Source organism: Palaemon carinicauda, chromosome 28 (assembly GCF_036898095.1).
Source record: "Palaemon carinicauda isolate YSFRI2023 chromosome 28, ASM3689809v2, whole genome shotgun sequence".
Classification (NCBI taxonomy): domain Eukaryota; kingdom Metazoa; phylum Arthropoda; class Malacostraca; order Decapoda; family Palaemonidae; genus Palaemon; species Palaemon carinicauda.
The window spans coordinates 58071438-58076437 of record NC_090752.1 but is presented as its reverse complement, the minus strand read 5'-3'; positions in this window follow the sequence as shown (position 1 = coordinate 58076437).

Genomic DNA, 5000 nt, shown 5'->3' with positions numbered 1-5000 from the left:
TTTGTAAACAGACCCTCCTAAACTAAGTTTGAAAACAGACCCTCCTAAACTAAGTTTGAAAACAGACCCTCCTAAACTAAGTTTGAAAACAGACCCTCTTAAAGTAATACTCTGGAAAACCGACCCTCTTAAAGTAACTCTGAAAACAAATCCTCTGAAAGTAAGTCTGAAAACAGACCCTCCTAAACTAAGTTTGAAAACAGACCCTCCTAAACTAAGTTTGAAAACAGACCCTCCTAAACTAAGTTTGAAAACAGACCCTCCTAAAACTAAGTTTGAAAACAGACCCTCTTGAAGTAATACTCTGGAAACCGACCCTCTTAAAGTAACACTGAAAACAAATCCTCTGAAAGTAAGTCTGAAAACAGACCCTCCTAAACTAAGTTTGAAAACAGACCCTCCTAAACTAAGTTTGAAAACAGACCCTCCTAAACTAAGTTTGAAAACAGACCCTCCTAAACTAAGTTTGAAAACAGACCCTCTTGAAGTAATACTCTGGAAACCGACCCTCTTAAAGTAACTCTGAAAACAAATCCTCTGAAAGTAAGTCTGAAAACAGACCCTCCTAAACTAAGTTTGAAAACAGACCCTCCTAAACTAAGTTTGAAAACAGACCCTCCTAAACTAAGTTTGAAAACAGACCCTCTTAAAGTAATACTCTGGAAACCGACCCTCTTAAAGTAACTCTGAAAACAAATCCTCTGAAAGTAAGTCTGAAAACAGACCCTCCTAAACTAAGTTTGTAAAACAGACCTCCTAAACTAAGTTTGAAAACAGACCCTCCTAAACTAAGTTTGAAAACAGACCCTCCTAACTAAGTTGAAAACAGACCCTCCTAAACTAAGTTTGAAAACAGACCCTCTTAAAGTAATACTCTGGAAACCGACCCTCTTAAAGTAACTCTGAAAACAAATCCTCTGAAAGTAAGTCTGAAAACAGACCCTCCTAAACTAAGTTTGAAAACAGACCCTCCTAACTAAGTTTGAAAACAGTCCCTCCTAAACTAAGTTTGAAAACAGACCCTCCTAAACTAAGTTTGAAAACAGACCCTCCTAAACTAAGTTTGAAAACAGACCCTCCTAAACTAGTTTGAAAACAGACCCTCTTAAAGTAATACTCTGGAAACCGACCCTCTTAAAGTAACTCTGGAAAAACAAATCCTCTGAAAGTAAGTCTGAAAACAGACCCTCCTAAACTAAGTTTGAAACAGACCCTCCTAAACTAAGTTTGAAAACAGACCCTCCTAAACTAAGTTTGAAAACAGTCCCTCCTAAACTAAGTTGAAAACAGACCCTCCTAAACTAAGTTTGAAAACAGACCCTCCTAAACTAAGTTGAAAACAGACCCTCTTAAAGTAATACTCTGGAAACCGACCCTCTTAAAGTAACTCTGAAAACAATCCTCTGAAAGTAAGTCTGAAAACAGACCCTCCTAACTAAGTTTGAAAACAGACCCTCCTAACTAAGTTTGAAACAGACCCTCCTAAACTAAGTTTGAAACAGACCCTCTTAAAGTAATACTCTGGAAACCGACCCTCTTAAAGTAACTCTGAAAACAAATCCTCTGAAAGTAAGTCTGAAACAGACCCTCCTAAACTAAGTTTGAAAACAGACCCTCCTAAATAAGTTTGGAAACAGTCCCTCCTAAACTAAGTTTGAAAACAGACCCTCCTAAACTAACGTTTGAAAACAGGACCCTCCTAAACTAAGTTTGAAAACAGACCCTCCTAAACTAAGTTTGAAAACAGACCCTCCTAAACTAAGTTTGAAAACAGTCCCTCCTAAACTAAGTTTGAAAACAGACCCTCCTAAACTAAGTTGAAAACAGACCCTCTTAAAGTAATACTCTGGAAACCGACCCTCTTAAAGTAACTCTGAAAACAAATCCTCTGAAAGTAAGTCTGAAAACAGACCCTCCTAAACTAAGTTGAAAACAGACCCTCCTAAACTAAGTTTGAAAACAGACCCTCCTAAACTAAGTTGAAAACAGACCCTCCTAAACTAAGTTTGAAAATAGACGCTCTTAAAGTAATACTCTGGAAACCGACCCTCTTAACGTAACTCTGAAAACAAATCCTCTGAAAGTAAGTCTGAAAACAGACCCTCTCAAGTAAGAGTCAGAAAACATGCTCTTAAAATAAGAGTCTGAAAACAGACACTCTTGAAAGGATTGAGAACAGACCCTCTTTTTAAATGTCAGAAATAGAACCTTTTAAAAAGATTGAGAACAGACCCTCTTTTTAAATGTCAGAAAATAGAACCTTTTAAAAAGATTGAGAACAGACCCTCTTTTGGAATGTCTGAAAACATACCCTCTAAAAAAAGATTGAGAACAATCCCTCTTTTAAAAAGTCTGAAAACAGACCATCTTATAAAAGGTCTGAAAACATACCATCTTGAAAAAGCTTGAGAACAAACCCTCTTTTTAAAAATTTTATTCTGAAAACAGACCCTCTTAAAAAAGATTGAGAACAGACCCTCTTTTAAAATTTTTAAAACAGACCCTCTAAAAGACCAGACCCTCTTAAAAAAGATTGAGACCAGACCCTCTTTCAAATTATCTGAAAACAGGCCCTCTTAAAAAGATTGAGACCAGCCCCTCTTTTAAAAAGCCTGAAAACAGACCGTCTTGAAGTGTCTGAAGGCATACCATTTAGAAAAGATTGAAATAAAAACCCTCTTTAAAATGTCTGAAAAACAAGACCATCTTAAAAGAGATTGAGAACAGACCCCCTTTAAACAAAAAGATTGAGAACAGATCCTCTAAAAAAAAAAAGATTTAGAACAGATCCCTTAAAAAAGATTGAGAACAGACCCTCTTTAAACAAAAAGATTGAAAACAGAACCTCTTTAAACAAAAAGATTGAGAACAGATCCTCTTTAAACAAAAAAATTGAGAACAGACCCTCTTTAAACAAAAAGATTGAGAACAGATCCCCTTAAAAAAATATTGGCGAACAGACCCTTTTTCAAAAATCTCAAACAGACCCTTTTAAAAACAACAGGAAATAGATGAATTCTGAGCCGAAAAATAGGCTGTGGAAAAAAAAAATTACATTTCGAGTTCAGTCAATTAATAGACTAAGGCGAATTCCCTGTTTATGCCAAATTAACGACAGCTAGACGCTGGAGAGATTATTTCCCCCACTTGCAAAGGGTTTCAGGAAGGTAATGCAGTCGTTTGAGAGAGAGAGAGAGAGAGAGAGAGAGAGAGAGCATTGTACTAGAACCAAGAAGTTAGGAACATGAATCGATCTCAATGCTCTTCTTTCTGAGAGAGAGAGAGAGAGAGAGAGAGAGAGAGAGAGCATTATCCTAGAACTGAGGAAGTTAGAACATGAATGATCTCAAATGCTCTTCTTTCTGAGAGAGAGAGAGAGAGAGAGAGAGAGAGAGAGAGAGCATTATCTTAGAACTGAGAAGAGTTAGAACATGAATGATCTTATCTTCTTTCTGAGAGAGAGAGAGAGAGAGAGAGAGAGAGAGCATTATCCTAGAACTGAGAAGAGTTAGAACATGAATGATCTCAATTGATCTTCTTTCTGAGAGAGAGAGAGAGAGAGAGAGAGAGAGAGTGAGAGAGAGAGCAATATCCTAGAACTGAGAAGTTAGAACATGAATGATCTCAAATGCTCTTCTTTCTGAGAGAGAGAGAGAGAGAGAGAGAGAGAGAGAGCATTATCCTAGAACTGAGAAGAGTTAGAACATGAATGATCTCAAATGATCTTCTTTCTGAGAGAAAGAGAGAGAGAGAGAGAGAGAGAGAGAGAGAGAGCATTATCCTAGAACTGAGAAGAGTTAGAACATGAATGATCTCAAATGATCTTTCTGAGAGAGAGAGAGAGAGAGAGAGAGAGAGAGAGAGAGAGAGAGCATTATCCTAGAACTGAGAAGTTAGAACGATGAATGATCTCAAGATGCTCTTCTTTCTGAGAGAGAGAGAGAGAGAGAGAGAGAGAGAGCATTATCCTAGAACTGAGAAGAGTTAGAACATGAATGATCTCAAATGATCTTCTTTCTGAGAGAGAGAGAGAGAGAGGAGAGAGAGAGAGAGCATTATCCTAGAACTGAGAAGAGTTAGAACATGAATGATCTCAAATGATCTTCTTCTGAGAGAGAGAGAGAGAGAGAGAGAGAGAGAGAGCTTTATCCTAGAACTTGAGAAGAGTTAGAACATGAATGATCTCAAATGATCTTTCTGAGAGAGAGAGAGAGAGGAGAGAGAGAAGAGAGAGAGAGAGAGCATTATCCTAGAACTGAGAAGAGTTAGAACATGAATGATCTCAAATGATCTTTCTGAGAGAGAGAGAGAGAGAGAGAGAGAGAGAGAGAGCATTATCCTAGAACTGAGAAGAGTTAGAACATGAATGATCTCAAATGATCTTTCTGAGAGAGAGAGAGAGAGAGAGAGAGAGAGAGAGCATTATCCTAGAACTGAGAAGAGTTAGAACATGAATGATCTCAAATGATCTTTCTGAGAGAGGAGAGAGAGAGAGAGAGAGAGAGAGAGAGAGAGCATTATCCTAGAACTGAGAAGAGTTAGAACATGAATGATCTCAAATGCTCTTTCTGAGAGAGAGAGAGAGAGAGAGAGAGAGAGAGAGAGAGAGAGCATTATCCTAGAACTGAGAAGAGTTAGAACATGAAAGATCTCAAATGATCTTCTTTCTGAGAGAGAGAGAGAGAGAGAGAGAGAGAGAGAGAGCATTATCCTAGAACTGAGAAGTTAGAACATGAATGATCTCAAATGCTCTTCTTTCTGAGAGAGAGAGAGAGATGAGAGAGAGAGAGAGAGAGCATTATCCTAGAACTGAGAGAGTTAGAACATGAATGATCCTCAAAGTGCTCTCTTTCTGGAAGAGAGAGAGAGAGAGAGAGAGAGAGAGAGAGAGAGCAGCTAACGATCGAAAGGACGCTGCAAATGTCTTTTTAAATCCTGCCTACAGTGCACCGGTTGATTTGCACTGATAGCACTGACCCCCCACCCCCTTTGGTATGGAA